Source organism: Macrotis lagotis, chromosome X, assembly GCF_037893015.1.
Source record: "Macrotis lagotis isolate mMagLag1 chromosome X, bilby.v1.9.chrom.fasta, whole genome shotgun sequence".
In the NCBI taxonomy this organism is placed as follows: domain Eukaryota; kingdom Metazoa; phylum Chordata; class Mammalia; order Peramelemorphia; family Peramelidae; genus Macrotis; species Macrotis lagotis.
Window position 1 is genome coordinate 590,041,280 of NC_133666.1, and position 17,432 is coordinate 590,058,711.

Sequence of the window (17,432 nt, forward strand, 5' to 3'; positions counted from 1 at the left end):
ACATTCCAGAATATATATATGCATATATATACATAAATGTATAAATATACATATATGTTTTATATACAGATGTCCTTACAATGATAGACAAAATTGATTGGCTGAACATTTAAAATGTCATAATCTGAGTACTAGATCTTCATCCACTTACTTTTTCCTGTAGGAATGGCTAGCTTGTTTGTATTTAAAAGTTTATTGTCTATACTTTAAAATTTGGATTTGGGTTCAACTAAAATTTCTCCCAGGAGAGTCCTCAGGTATTTTGATCTTGTGTTATCTGCAAATATATATATATATATATATATATATATATATATATATATATATATACATATATACATACATATACATATATATACATACATATACATATACAACATACATATACACACACACACATATATTCAAGAGACTTTGAGAATTTATATCAAGGTTCAATCTATGAACTCTTATTAATTTTTTTTTAGGCTTTTGAAGGCAGATGGGGTTAAGTGGCTTGCCCAAGGCCACATAGCTAGGTAATTATTGTGTCTGAAGTTGGATTTAAACCCAGGTACTCCTGACTCCAGAGCCGGTGCTTTATCCACTCTACCACCTAGCTGCCCTATGAACTCTTATTAATTATCAAAATTTGAGAGGCTATAAGGACCAGGCCCCTACTATGAAATGACTGCAGTTCTAGTAGTTATACTTTTACATTCATTTTATCATTTAATTTTCCTGCTAGTTTTTTGCTTTTGTGTTCTTAATAATGTACAATGTAAATTACTGTCTATATTCTACAGTCAAAGGGAAGCTTATTGGTGTAGTAGATAAAGAGCCAGGCTTGGAGTCAGGCAAATTCATCTTTATGAGTTCAATTCCAACTCAGACACTTACTAGCTATGTGATCCTGTCACTTAAGTCTGTTGTTTGCCTCAGTTTTCCAGCATATAAAATGAGATGGAGAAGAAAATGGCAAACTACTCCAGTATCTCTGTCAACAAAACCCAAAAGGGTTCATAAAGAGTCAGATGTGATTGAAAATTGCTGAACAACAACTGTACAGGTAGAGAAACTGAGTTTTCAAAAGAGTAAATAATTAAATAATATGCAGATATTAAGTGACTGAGTTAGGATTTGAACTTGGGTATTTTTCACTGAAATTCCAGTATTCTTTATGATTGACAGAGATCCAGCTAAACTGAGAATTGATTTTATAAGCATAATTGCCCTCTCAATTTTCTGCTTTCATGAATCTAATATCTACCATAAAAATTTAAAAGATTCCATCAACAATTTCCTCAGACTCCTTTGTAACAGCTTGTTTTGCCTTATTTGATGTTTCTTTATTTTGCATGTTTGCTTATGAATCACTAAACTGTTTGAAGGCAGGGATCAAATATTTATTAAAGCTTACTAGGTGGTCCAATGAATAGAGTTCTGGAGTCAGGAATTCCCATCATCCTGCACTCAGATTTGACCTCAGATACATATTAACTATGTGACACTGGGAAAGTCACTTAAATGTGTTTGCCTCAGTTTTCTCATCTTTAAAAACTGCAAACCACTCCAGTATCATTGCCAAGAAAACCCTAAATTCGGTCATGAAGAGTCAAACTGAAACAACTATGTTTAGTTGTTATATTCCCAGACATAGCAATAAGCAGGAGTTATAAAAATGCAAGCAAATAGAACAGCTCTAGCCCTCAAGGAGCTTACTTTCTAAAAAGGTCAGAGAAAGGAGAAAACAGTTAAAAGGGAGGTGGCTAGGTGGTGTAGTGGATAGAGCACCAGCCCTGGAGTCAGGAGTACCTGAGTTCAAATCCAGCCTCAGACACTTAATAATTACCTAGCTGTGTGGCTTTGGGCAAGCCACTTAACCCCATTGCCTTGCAAAAACTAAAAAAAAAAAATGTTAAAAGGGAGCAGAGGAGAAGGACACCAGGGAGGGGAAAATAAAAAAGTATGACCCACCTGAACCAATTTCTAAAATCATAGTGTCAGATGGAACTCACCAGTGGGAGAAAGGTGTAGGAACATTGGAGAGAAGTTCAGAGTAAGAAGACTTCCTCCTACCCCCAGCAAACTTGCTGAATCACAGTAGTAAAATGGAGACTTAGAAGCACAGCAGGGAGATTTTTGAAAACTTCTGATATTTTCTATCCATTAAAACAAAATTTAAAAGGACTATTAGGAAAAAAAGTATAAATATCTCTTTGGAAGCATTTTTGCTCTGAAAAAAAAGTATTAGAAAATGTGACATTTGTCCTACAGTCTCAAAGAAGACCCTGACATTAGGGAAGTGATATCAAGACAAGGACATAAATTGGATTTAAGTGAGGGTGTGCAGTGCTAAGTCATCAGTCTTTCTCCTCCAGAAACATGTGCCAGATATGAATCAGGATAACTAGAGATGATCCTGGACAGCTAGTAAATAGCAAGTGTCTGAGATGAGAATTGTAAACTGAAGTGATTAATGAAATGCTTATAAAAGTATTTAGAAAAATTGTTACGAAGAAAATATATATTGTCATTTTTGGGTTTTTTTTTAATCCCCATCACATACAACAGTGATAACACACAATAGGTACTTAATAAGTGATTGTTGATTGAATTTCTTTTGGAAGACTATTTGAAAATTCATTCCTTGAATGGAAACTATGATCTAGTTTATGCATCCTAGTCTGACACACTACCCTCTGGTGACAGCTACCAGAATTGCAGGCATAGAGTTAGGAAATAACATCTGGCATGTATGCCTTTGACTGTAAAAATTATTTCAGTTAACAAAATTGGATGTCACCATCCTAATGAAAATTAGATTTGAAAAGGATAAACTTACTAATCTCTCAATTTGCAAATAATTACAAGCTCCAGTAATTTGTCTCTCCTGGGATGAGAATGTTCCTAGTGATCAAGATTCTGGGAAATGATGCCAAGGAAAGAGTTTGTGTACTAGGCTTGGTTGCTGTTGTTTTTGCCCACCCCCTGGGCTTTTGCCAAAAAAAAATCTGTATTTTGCTACTATATATATTTGCAAAGGGATGAACTCGGTTTTAGTAGTTAACCTCTGAGCCTGGAGAAATGTCAGCATGTAGCTGATGACAAACTGCAACTGGATTTCAATTTTCAGGCTCAGGGAATCCTACAGCATCCATCCCTCTTTCCACTTTATACTTCAAATCAAACATATTGCCAAGTAATTAAAACCCAAAAAGCTCCTAGGATATGTTTGGTTGTTGGAATACATCTGTTATATCTTAGAGGAACTTTTCTCTCAGTTGTTAACTTTTCTTCAGTTGTTTATTTATCTAGGGGAATAAACAAGTTTCACTTCTCTCTGGGAAGCCTAATAAAAAGTGTCCTCTTTTCACCATCAACTTCATTTTCTCTGTGGCTATCCTTCATCATTCTATTAAGGACAAATGCTAAGTAATTGATTATTTTCATACAATGCTTTAGTGCAGTAGGTTTAAGACCTACTTTGCATTGCCATTGCCAAGGGGTCCATTTGTCCTCTCTTCTTTGTTCAGGAGCAAACAGAATCCATAGACTTGAAAGAATGTTGCAAAGCATATATACAAGAAGAGATATGGACTCTATCACCATTATTTTCAAAGAAGTACAATTTAGTCATTTAATATTCACCTATTACAGGGTAGTCAATTTATAATTTAACAATACCATAGAAAAAAGAGGGAGCAGATGGTAAGGTGACAGTAGAGTCTGATAAAGCAAAATATGAGTAATAGTCATAGTATCATTAATCTAACATTGAAAGGAAGAGGTGGCTAGGTGGTGCAGTGGATAGAGTATCAGCCCTGGAGTCAGGAGTACCCGAGTTCAAATCCAGCCTTAGACACATAATATTTACCTAACTGTGTGGACTTGGGCAAGCCACTTAACCCCATTTACTTGACAAAAACCTAAAAACAATAAATAAAAGTTGAAAGGAGCCATTCAATCAGAAATGGAGGCTCAAATCTTAAATGATTTTTCTTTAATCCAGTTTCCCTAACTTCATTCTCCACTTAGCTTGCCAAATTGATATTTCGAAAAAATAGATCTCACCTTTTCAGTCCCCCATTCTTAAAAATTCTCATTGCCTTCAGGTCAAAATATTCTCAGCCTAGAATTTTAAATCTGGTTCCCACTTTTATTTTGAGGCTGGTTCATATTTTCCCCTCAAAGACATTTTGTTGTGGTCAAACTGACCTTCTAGCTATTCTCCATTATATAATAATCCATTTCTTACCTCCATGCATTTGAATAAATGGTAAACTGTATCTGTAATGAATTTCCTTCTTATTTCCAATCTTTAGAATCCCAGACTTTCTTCAAAGCACAGCACATATTCCAGCTCTCTATGAAACCTGTACTGATACCTATACCCTAGCTTGCTTTCTCTATTGAAATTATTTATATTAGTTTTTTAAAACCTTGAAATTCCTTGCTTGTTGTATTCCCCCCAATTAGAAGCAACTAGAGTAGAAAAGTAGATAGAAAACCATACTTGGAATCAGAAAGTCAGAATTTGAATTTTTCTTTAGATACTTACTAGCTTGCATGACTCAAGACAAATTACTTAATTATTCTCAGTCTCAGTTTCTTCATCTGTCAAAGAGGGAAAATAGTAAATATGCCTCAAGCAAGATACCATATTAAAAACTGCCAGGGGCCAAGAAGCCCCCATAAAAAGAGCAAATAAATTCCAGACATACCAGGAGCCAAGAAGCCCCCTGTAAGATAAGATAAAAGGAGCAAACAAAATTCCAGGCATACTAAGGGCCAAGATAAAGGAAGGTCACCCTCCATTATCAAGAACAAACTGACCACAGACTATCCCTTCTCTCAGGCCAAGGCATACCAACTCCACCCCTAAGCTAATCCCCTTGTTCCTTCTCTACAAAATATAAGCAGGTATTTTTCTCAAATAAACTCAGACCTTATCCACCATCCTTGGGTCTCACTCTCCTTATTCTCACCCATTCCATTTCAGGCTGGGTCCTCCTCGACACCCCACTTTTCTGCCCCGCGGGTCGGGGCACGTGGCGCCCAACGTGGGGCTCGAGGCACGGACTCTTGCCAGGCAGACCCCGTAAAGAAGAATCGTCGCGACCCCCTCTGATCGCTCCGGAGAGCCCCACGAACAGGTAAGTGACGTCTGCCTCATTCTTTTCTCATGGGTTCCAAGCTGTCTAAATAACAGGTCTTTATAGGGGACCTTAAACTGGCACTTAAAGACAGGAGAGTTAAAGTAAAGAAAAAGGATCTTGTTAGATTCTTCCTTTTTATAGATGAAGTATGCCCGTGGTTTCTGGTAACAGGACCTGAAATCCACCCAGGCAAATGGCAGAAAGTAGGAAGAGATCTTAATCAGAAATTGAAAATAGAAGGACCCGATGCCGTCCCTGTTTCAGCCCTTTCTTACTGGGGTCTTATAAGAGACATAGTGGAAAGCGCAACCAGGGACCCCACAAAAAAACAGCTTCTTTCAGTTGCAGAGTCCTGCCTTCGCCCTCTTTTGCGTACAGCCTCTATAAAGTCTTTGAAAGAAGAGGAAGCGAAACCCCCTAAAACTCCAGCTAGATCTCCCTCAGCAGCTATTGAAATCCCCCCAAGCAAATCCCTCTATCCTCCTCTCCCTTCTGAGATAACACCAGCAGAGGAGCCCATAACCTGCCCAGTGTTTACAAGAAATAAGAATCTCCGGTCCAGTCCAGAAATGGACCCAGATTCAGAGCCTCCAGACCCAGGCGATGAGGCAGAACTTGAGGAAGAAGCTGCTAGATATAATAACCCAGACTGGCCCCTAGCCTCCGCTCCCCCTCCATACCTAACCGCCCCTGCCTTCCTGCCCCTGGGGCCTAATGCCCCCTTTACTCTCTCACTAGAAGCCATCTCCCGTGGAGGATATCTTCTCCCCTCCGAATGGCTCAGGGTCGTCCAGGCAGTACTTACACGAGGACAGTTCCTCACCTGGAAGGCTGATTTTTTTGATCATTGTCAAACCATTGCTTCAACTACCTATAAAACTTCTAAGGGAGCTTATGAAAAACCCTCAAGGACAGGGCATTGTAGAAAGAGCCCACCAAACGCTCAAAAACATGATTACTAAATTACAGAAAGGGTCAGAGACACTCTACCCCAAGATTAACAATGCTAAAACTATTCTTAACCATGCCCTCTTTGTCCTCAATTTCCTCTCCCTTGATGCTAATGCCAAATCTGCAGCAGATCGCCTTTGGCATTCCACTACTGAACACTTTGGCATTCCACTACTGAACACAACTATGCACAGGCTATGTGGAGAGATCCCATCTCCAACAAATGGCAAGGACCTGACCCAGTCCTTTCCTGGGGTAAAGGACATGCCTGTATTTATGATTCATCAGCTCAAAATGCTAGATGGCTACCTGAGCGTCTAGTAAAATCACATAATCCACCCAGGGAACCCCCTGAGGAATCCCCCTCTGTGCTCTCTTGTAGATAAAAGATCCAGCATGAAGGCACTCCTCCTGTGCCTGCTCCTTCCGCTGTCCTGCTCATACCAACTACTTAACTACACTTGGTCAGTCAAAGACTCTCAAGGATTCCACATCTGGAGTACCTCGAAAGTTGACTCCATGACACCCTGGCTTCCCCTGTACCCAGATCTTTGTCGATTATCCGAATGGAACAGTGGATGGGACGCAGTATGGGGGTCCGATGATCGCATGACAGGCTGTGGCTCTCAAGATAGAAAAGAGAGGCTTGGGACCCTCTCCTTTTATGTTTGCCCGGGATACCATCGCTCATCAGCCCCACAATGTGGTAGAACAGGGGACTTCTATTGTAAAGATGGGATTGTGAGACGACAGGAACTGGGTACTGGATCACCTCATTAATGCCTCTGTACAAGCTTTGACCCAGATACAGAATTCTTCATTGGAAGAATGCTGGATCTGCTATTCCTCTTCCCCTCCCTTCTATGAAGGTATTGCTCAATTCGGGAACATCACACACTCCAACAGAACAGATGATCTCAGATGGGGCACTGGGGAATCCCAAGGCCTCACTCTTGCAAAAATCTCAGGGAAATTGTCTCCTTGGCCCGCAAATGCTCCCCCCTCTTCAGCTAGACACAGTATGTAACCAAAGTACCCTTATTAATACTTCCTATAGATATGCTGTAGCCCCTCCTAATACCTATCTTGCCTGCTCCTCAGGACTAACCACCTTTGTGGACACCAAACAATTCCTTGAGAAAAAGGACTATTGTGTCCTTGTCTCCCTTTTTCCTCACCTAACTCAGAACTTCAAGCAGGGTTAGAACACCTAAAAGATTCTGTTGCCTCTCTAGCTGAAGTAGCATTACAAAATAGACGCAGTCTTGATTTGTTATTTTTATAACGGGGGGACTCTGAGCGGCACTAAAGGAAGAATGCTGTTTTTTTAAGGATAAACTTGGCCTGGTAGAAGACAGTCTGCAAAGGGTTAAGGATAGCCTGGAAAAAAGAAAAAGGGGAGAGAGAGAAAGGTGAGGCATGGTATAAAAATTGGTTTTCCACATCCCCCTGGCTCTCTACTCTGCTCCCAAGCCTTCTAGGCCCATTAATTGGCTTCCTAATTCTAATTTCTTTTGGACCATGGGCCTTCAGGAGACTGACCAACTTTATCAAATCCCAAATTGACTCAGCCCTTGGAAAACCAGTTTCGGTCTTATATCACCAATTGAAAAGCCAAGGGTCCTGTGAGGACCCCCAAATGGAACCCTTGAGGTTCGCTGCTCTTACACCTCGCCCACCTTGGTATGCACGCATCTGCTCAAGGAAAGGCACCCCCTAAGGGCTGCAGTGATACCCAATGACGGGATTTAGTGCAACTCCATGACTTGGGAACATCAGATCCTACAGGAGATAACAAGGACCTTGCTAAGGTCCCCTCCTGGTCACGGATACCAAGCATGAAAACCAAGTTGCACAGCCTAAGACAGGGATCCTGCCCATAAATTTAAAATAAAAAAGGGGGACATGCCAGGGGCCAAGAAGCCCCCATAAAAAGAGCAAATAAATTCCAGACATACCAGGAGCCAAGAAGCCCCCTGTAAGATAAGATAAAAGGAGCAAACAAAATTCCAGGCATACTAAGGGCCAAGATAAAGGAAGGTCACCCTCCATTATCAAGAACAAACTGACCACAGACTATCCCTTCTCTCAGGCCAAGGCATACCAACTCCACCCCTAAGCTAATCCCCTTGTTCCTTCTCTACAAAATATAAGCAGGTATTTTTCTCAAATAAACTCAGACCTTATCCACCATCCTTGGGTCTCACTCTCCTTATTCTCACCCATTCCATTTCAGGCTGGGTCCTCCTCGACACCCCACTTTTCTGCCCCGCGGGTCGGGGCAAAAAACACTTTGAAAACTTTAAAATACTATATAAATGTTATTGATAGTGGTGCTATTGATTATGATGATCTATGTCTTTAAGGACAAAGAATTCATTTTTTATATTTTTATTTCCCTACCTAACATAATGCTTTATATACTTAATAAATATTTATTAAATTAGATTAAAACTCTATGACCTAACATTTGCCTCCTCTCCAATCACAGAATCACCCCAAGATCAGGGTCTTATCACCTCTTATCTCCTAAATTATTATTCCACTACAATTCTTTCTCTTTTTCAATCAACCATTCAAAGTTTCCAAAACCATCTGCCTAAGGCACAGTTTATTTCAATCAAAACATCTTCAGTAGCTCTCCATTGCTTTTGGTAGCTTTCGAATACCCCCTCCTTAGCTTGGCTCTTTAGACCCTCCACAATCTTGTTCATATATACATATATACATACATACATACAGATATATAGATATTTCTAATATTAGTCATAATTTTTTCCTTTAATGACTATTTGTTTCAAAGGAACTATTTGCCAAACTCAACCTGGCATTGCTAGACTCTTTAAATTCATTCTGGTTATTCCATATCATTAGACAAGAATAAAATTGTTCTTCATGTGGTTTACTTTACACGTGTTTTTTGAAAACACTTTGTAGGCCAAACAGTATGAATCAAATGTATTTCTTTTTTTTCTTTTGCTATATCTGCTTTTTACCATGCATTTTCTTCTAGGTATAACTCAAATGCTATTTCTTTAGTAAAGTCTTCCCTTATCTGCTTCACATTGCTCCCTTCCTCCTAGAGATAGTGTTCTCTCTCTTCAAATTAACCTAAAATATTTTACTTGGAACTCTTCTTGGCAATATTACATACTATGCTGAATCATATTTATCTGTATTATATCCTCTCTAGTAGACTTTAAGTTTCTTGAAGGTAAGAGTTGTGCCCTTAAAAAAAACTGGTATCCCCCTTGATTTGCAAAGCACTTAGTATGTAAGAGAAAATAATAAATTTTAACCTGAATAAATAAATTAAAAAGATTATAAAATTCTTTCGGGACTTTTGTATAGTATTATGGAAAAACATGTTAAATGTATATCAAAAAGATAAATCCTTGTGAAATTACATGATTTTTTTTTGCAAGGCAATGGGGTTTAGTGGCTTGCCCAAGGCCACAAAGCTAAGTGATTGCTAAGCATCTGAAGTCATATTTTAACTCAGGTCCTCCTGACTCCAGGGTCAGTGCTCTATCCACTGCTCCACCTAGTTGTCCTGAAATCACATGATTTATAAAAAACTGTGATAAAGTATGTAAGATGCATTAGAGAAAACCTATCATTCAAAATGGACCACCATTACAATAAGGATGGCAACTATACAACCATGTATCAGATTAGATTTCACAATGGAGGAGAGCAAAATCATTGACCAGTTGATTAAAATTCTATGGAAATTGCCAGTAATAAAGCTATTTGGATTAAGATGTAAGATCATATTATATAAGATCATATATCATAAGATGCTAGATCATATTATGACCTTTGATGGAGCTATGCTCTGATAAATGAAAGCATTCAAATATTAATAAAAACGTATTCAAATCAATAAATATTAGAAGTTATCAAAATGACTTGTAGATTTTAGAATTGTTCCACTACCTTTGGAGGTAGTGAATATCTCATGACTGCAAATCTCCAAATGTAGATTAGATGCCAATTTGTTAAGGAAGTGGTTGGAGTGATTCTTGTACAGATTTGAATTGACTTGGAAGGCTCTAAGGTGCCTTACACTTTGGAGATACTGAGGTTTGTCAAAGGATTTTGGAGCAAGTGTTCTCTTAAGGAAATATCTTGGACATATTATGGAAATCTCACTACAGGTATCTGCTTTGTGCATGGAGTTGGTTAAGATGACATTCTAAGTGAAAAGACAATAAGTACTTTTTGTTATCAGAAGGCTTTTTTTTAATGGATATGACTGATGGGGACCCAGGAAAATTTGGAAGAAAAAGGAAAATTTTCAAATCCAATATAAGTATGTCATGGCAACCTATGAAGATTGCATGAGGCTCTATTTTTTAAACTACTTGCCTGTGTCATGTGCTTTAACTCTGTCTTAACGATGAAAAATAAGCTTTTTGCATTGCAGATGAATTGATGATTTTGTAACAGTTTGAGTTTTCATAGGAACCAAATCATGAGTTTTCTTTGTTTAAATTCAAAGTCAATTTCTAGGACAATAATTGTTATTTTTCTTATATCTTACCTTTTTGAACTATTTCTCAACACTTGTTTTACATCTGAGAGATGTCAAATCCATGGTACAAGAAATTAACTTTATAGGTAAAGATAGGTGATGGTATCCTCTTCAAATCAAAGGAATCAAAGTAAAGAGGAAGTTCTGGACATAGAGAGACCTGAATTTTAAGTCTCATCAAACACTTAGGAACCCTGTGACAATAAACAAATCACAAGTTTTCTAAGGCTTCATTCTCTCATATATATAAAACAGAGATAATGACAGCTGACACAAACATAGCACTTTTTTGTTATGAGGTACTATAAGATGAACTTCAAGGTCCCTTCTTGCTCTGGATCTATGATGTTGTAATCTATTATCTTTTGAATATTTTGAAACACAATCTCATTTTACTCTCTCCACCATCCTGGGGAGAGAGGATAGTGAGTTACTTCAAAAAATGTGCTGTCCTTCATCTTTATATCAAATATATATAGGCATCCTCCTTGATGTTTCTACTCTCTTACCCTTCCAGTACTGTATTGGTAGTTATTTAACTCATACCATAGTTTCTCACCTGCTCATAATATCAGACATATATATATATATATATGGTATTTGTCAGTTGACTTTCATTCCAGAGGTTATATGTAGGGTCTATACTCCTGCAACAGATAAGAGGTAGCTAACCCATGTGGCATAAGAATTCCATGCTGGAGCAATGGAAAATAACTAGTGGTTAAAAAGCACCAAATAGAATCTGTCTCCTCCCTTCAACTTAGGCCCTGAAGCAATGAGATCGCTGATGCAGCCTTTTTAGAATGGATTGAGGGGAAAATGTTCTCATACAGTATACATTAACCTGTCAAATTTCCTGCCACTGGATATTATCAAGATGGTTGTACATAATTTAAAAAATGATGAGCTGCTTACACAGGCATCTGCTAGAATAAATGCTTCCATATTAGTCCCCCAGCTTAAGAATCTAGTCTTACCAGATGGTTATGAAGGAAAAAATTACCCTAGTCTTCATTCTGCTTTGAAGTTGGAGAAGTCTACTTGAATGTGGAACTTAGAGATAATTCTAAGAATCTAATTCACATAAAGAAATGTCAACTGTTAATTTCTCCTATGTCTGTCCTTCCACTTTTTCCCTATCTCTCTCACTCACTATCTGCCTTCCTTATACACCCTTGACTCCTTTCTTCTACTTGCCTTTTTGTTCATCTTACTCCCTTTATTGATGTTTCTTGCTATCTCACTGCCTTTCCTCTCTCTCCTTCCCATCTTTTTAGTTCCTTTCTCTTCCATTCTCTCTCTGCCATCTTTCTCTTCTCTTCCTGATTCTCTCTTCCTTTATCATTTTCACATCATGTTTTATCCTATCTTATTCCTTTTCCTTTCCTCTCTCTCCACCTCTCTTTTTTTTAGGTTTTTTGCCAGGCAAATGGGGTTAAGTGTCTTGCCCAAGGCCTACAGCTAGGTAATTATTAAGTGTCTGAGATTGGATTTGAACCCAGGTACTCCTGACTCCAGGGCCAGTGCTTTATCCACTGAGCCACCTAGCCACCCCACTCTACCTCTTTTTAATTCCCTCTTCTTCCTCTCTGTATTCTTTTCTGTCTCCTTTCATTCCATTTCTTTTTCTATTCTTTTTCTTTGCCTTCTTTGCTTTCTCTTTTCCCTTTTTTCTCTTCTTTTCTGCCCCTTTATCTCCCCCCCGAGTTGCCTTTTTCTTACAAATTTCCCCTCTGCTTCCTTTTCTAGCCCTCTCTTTTCTTACTTCCCCCTTCTCTCTATTTTTCTCACCTTATCTAGATTTGTAATAAAGAAGTCCTGAGTTCTTGTGAGTTTCAGATGTATTTGTCAACATCTATAAAACATTTTCATTTAAATTTTTAAAGCTTATTTCAGTGTAAGAAAAAAAAAAGATTAAAATGAGACCTGGGTAAGTCCTAATTATGAATAGCCAGAATTAAAACCAAAGTCTTTTAGAACTGGAATTGCTGAGGGCAGCTAGGTGGTACAGTGGATAGAGCACCAACCCCGGAGTCAGGAGGACTTAAGTTCAAATTCAGCCTCAGACACTTAATAAATAATTGTCTAGCTAACCTTGGACAAGTTGCTTAACCCCACTGACTTAAATTAAAAAAAAAATGGAATTGCTATTTAGAAATTACTATGACTTTTAAAAGTAAGGATACTGAAATTCAACATATCCCAAGAAAACATTTTTCTTTTTTTGATCCTTTAGGCAGTGCCCACAGTCTTATTTTTTGATAACTTCGACTATATTATGGATTGTGACTGGCTGGTTGGTTCTTGTCCTTCATTATTGAAGAAAATCAAAATGATATCACTATATTAGAGAAAAGCTATAGTGTGCTCAACTATGGCTGATCAGATCAATACAAATTTGGAATGTTCTTCCACAGTTCAGGCAAAAATCATGTGGTTATATAACAACAAACAATCTGAATCGAGGACTGCTACATAGGAGCTTGAGCAGAGAGAGAAAGACAAAGAGTCGAGAGAAAGAGACAGAGAGACAGAGACAGAGACAGAGGCAGAGACACAGACATAGAGACAGAGACAGACCGACAAAGACAGATGAGTGATGGAAATAGAGCAACGGAGGCAAAAACAGATAGACAGAGAGACAGACCAAGGCAGATAAAGAGAGAGAAATAATGAATGAAGGATATTATTTTTTCTGTTATTATGATTTTATGAATTCTCATGCCACTTATACTAAACAGTTTCTTTTTTCAGTAGGACATTACAAAGGAGTAAAATAACATAGGACAGATTCTGAAGACATTTGCCACTTCCTTAATTTCTTAGCCATGTATCTAGAAGAAGCTATATTTCTTCATTTGTATGTTATGGATGATCAAACATGAACAGAGTTTCTTCTCTTGAAGTCTATAGATGCCTAGGTGATGAAGGATTTCAGGGAGAAAAATACATTTCACTTTCACCAACCTCTAGCTAAAATTTAACATTTCCTTTAATTATTATTATTATTATTATTATTATATTGAAAGAACCCATACATAGACTTCAGAAGATTGCTAAAGGGTTCCATGAACCTAAATAATCCTTTGAATTAGAAATCCCATAATAAAGAATTTACCAAAGACCATTCCTGATGGGTAATCATCCATTCTCTTTTTGAAGACTTTCAAGGACAGAAAACTCACTGCCTCCCTGAACATGCTTTATCTGGGAATGATTGAATTTCTAATTCAATCAATACTTCAGCATTTATTAAACACCAATTATGTACAAGAAACTTTAATAAGTGCTGACGATACAAAGAAAAAATGAAAGAAAAAAAAATCTGCTCTCAAATAGCTCATATTATATTGTAAAGTTTCAGTCTGCACATAAATAAATTGAGTTCATGGAAAATTGAGGAAGGAGGAAAGTTTCACACTGCAGGCCACATCCTAGCTGAGCTTTGAAGAAAGAAAAAGAAAAAGCAGAGAAGAAGAGAGAATACTTTTGTTAGGAGGCGGTTTATACAAATTCTTGGAAGGGAAACATGAAGTGTTGAATTCATGGAACAAGTTAGTAGTTCAGTTTGGCTGGAGCACAAAATTCATAAAAGAAGCAGGAGGAAGTGATGCTGAAAAGGGAGGTGGGATCTTTGATTATCAAGCTGGGAATTTAGTGTCTGGGGAAAATCTAAAAATTTTTCAGCAAAAGAAGAATGTAAAGCACTAGAGAAATGAACACTTATTGCTGTTATTATCATCATTTTTATAGGTCTGACTGGTAGAGAACTAGTGTCCTTAAGTAGGACTGAAATGGCAGCTCTTATTGCCAATGACCATGTGAGCAACTTATCCTCTGACAAGTTTCACGTGACAATCTCAATAATACTTAGTGGCAGGGAATTTGACAGGATAATGTGTACTGTATGAGAACATTTTCTACTCAATATATTCCAGAAAGGCAATATCAGCAGTTTCCTTGTTCTTAAGCAAAAGTTCAGAAGAAAAGAAAAATTCCACTGTGAGGATTCCACTACTTACTGGTATTTGATTTGGATCCAGGGGTATGAGTTACTCTTCTGCCAAACAATGAATGTGTGTTTTTTATTATGCCTCAAGAGAAAGCAATATATTCTTAGATTTTTAGTCAGGAGAACTGGGTTCAAGTCCCTCCTGAGTTGTTAGCTCATGGAAAGGTCATCAAAACCCCAGAGAGCCTCTGTTACCTTTTCTGTAAAATGGAGATGATTATGTTGCACACTCTCTAGGGTTATTATGTGGAAAGTTCTTTGCAATCTTTTAAACATAGGGTTATCCATACCAGTGATTATCATTTTGGACTAAAACCAGATTTTGATTCAAATTCTTTAAAATTCCTTATTCATTTCTTCAAGTAATTTATATTATGGAGATGCTCCTTTTCGTTGACCAGAATACTGCCTTTCTAATGCCTTAGTAGAAATCTGGCAAGGACTGTTTTTGCATAAAATTTCATCCTTTATGGGGTACCCTATAAAGGAATATATATTTGTCTTGATGAAAAGGCACCTATGATAAATTTCTACAACTTGATAGGATCTTATAAAGCATGGATTCTACTAGCATAATCTTGGAATACCTATGGTCACCTCCATGTCATGCCTGTAAAATAGACTAAAAGTTCCTTCATTTGTCATTAAAAGTTCTTTACAATCTGGCTCTAATCTATGTTTCCAACCTTATTATACAGTATAACAAGACCCAGATTATTATAAATTATAAAGCCTCTGAAATGATTGTATGGGTTTGAATCTTTTCAAAATATGCAAATTTGGTAAAAATACAGTAATTGTTTCCGATGGAAATATACAGTACAGATCAAAATAATACAACCACTGAAGAGGATTGTTTCTTTAAATTAATTGGAACTCACTTGAGTTCCCTTTTATGTGTATTATGGTCCAATCAATCTACTTTACCTACTATTCTTTGTAGATGGTATTCTATCTTCTGCCTGTCTTCTCTTCTGCACACCAGTACTCCAAGCAGGAAGGTTCTCCCTCCTCATCTCTACTTCCTAGAATCTAATCCAAAGTTTCCTGTAGAGCTGATGGATTGCTGACTTTTATTCTAGACCATTCCTCTTCCTTTCAGCACACTTCCTACAAATGACTTTATATTGAATTATCAGTACATATATTATGTCCCCATCATCCTACCCTGCATCCCACTGCAGAGTTTTAGTTCCTTAAGGAAGAGGACTCTCATTTATGTTTTTGTGATCATAGTACTTATACTAGTATATTACATATAGTCAATATTTAATAAAGTCCTTTTGCTCTTTATCGCCTCCCCACCTCTTGCTTTCCAGCTCCCTTTCATGTCTTCCTTCATTGAAATGTAAAGTATGGCTTTTTTTTTAATTTTGCATTTGTAATCCCATCATAGCTACTGACAGATAATCATTATATTAATTCTTTCTCTCTGTCTGTGTCTGTCTCTCTGTCTCTCTCTGTCTCTGACTCTCTCTGTAAAGTTTTTGTAAATTCTTATTGAATCAAGTAAGACAATAGTTAAACATTTGTGGAATATGATCCAAAAACACATATATCTAAGAAATAAGAGAAAAATGATTTAAATCCATTCAAAGTTTACTATTTCTCATCCTCTGCTGTATTCTGTTTGTGCTCACTGCCCAGTGGTTTCATTGGGGTTTCTTAATTCCTAAAGTCCAGGTCTTCTTTTAGTACCTGTACCTTACTTGTCAGAGAATCACAAGAGTTCAGACTTGACAGAAATCTTCAGGGTCATGTGACCTAAGCAGTTATCACCTCAAAGTCATTGCTGATAAATGGTCATCCAGAATCTTCTGGAATACCAACAGAGATAGGGAGCTCTTCACTTCACATTCTACTTTTGGAAAGTTTTCATCATCGGGAAAACTTTCTTTACATTAAATCTAAAGTTGTTTATTCTTCTCTCTGAGGCAAGTAAAACAAGTCAAAACCTATTTCATATGACAGCCTTCCAGATACATGAAAATAATTGTTAAACTTCCCATGCCCACCCTAGTCTCCTCTGCAGCTTCTTCAATCACTCTTCATCTGAGGAGAGGGTTGAGGCAGGTGTGGGCAACAATCTTAAGATGGGTAAATGTTATGACATAGCTAAAAAAATAATGCAATCTTAGCCTGAACTGAGAGGTTAGTGTATTAAGAAAAAAGAAGGAGATAGAAAGAATGAGTATTCCTGCATTCTGCCTTGGTGTTATTATCAAATATGGAGAGTCAGTCATTTGTCCAATAAACATTTTTTTGTTCTGGTTGTTTTTTTTTCTTTTTGATCAGTCATTTCAGTAGTGTCCAACTGTTCCTGATCACATTTGGGGTTTACTTGGCAGAGATACCAGAGTATTTCCTTATTCTGTTTTCTTCCTTCTCCTGCTCATTTTATTGATGAGGCAATTGAGACAAATACGGTTAAATGCCTTGCCTAGGGCTATACAGAGGGTGTCTGAAGCCAAATTTCAACTTAGGTCTTCCTGACGCCTGACGTAGTGATCTAGTCACTATGCCACCTATTTGCCCAATAAACATTCATTAAATATTTATTATATGCAAGCCATTCTGCTAAGCACAACATAATAGGGAAAAATTACTAGGGTGGTCAGGATCCTTCAGATCCCATTATATAAAGGTGTTTTCATACTGGAAGATGTTTAGGCTAGAGAAGAAAAGATTAGCAGGGGAGTCTGATAACTGTCAATTAAACATTTGCATAGGGACAGCTAGGTGGCATAATGGATAGAGCACCAGCCTTGGAGTCAGAAGGATCTGAGTTCAAATT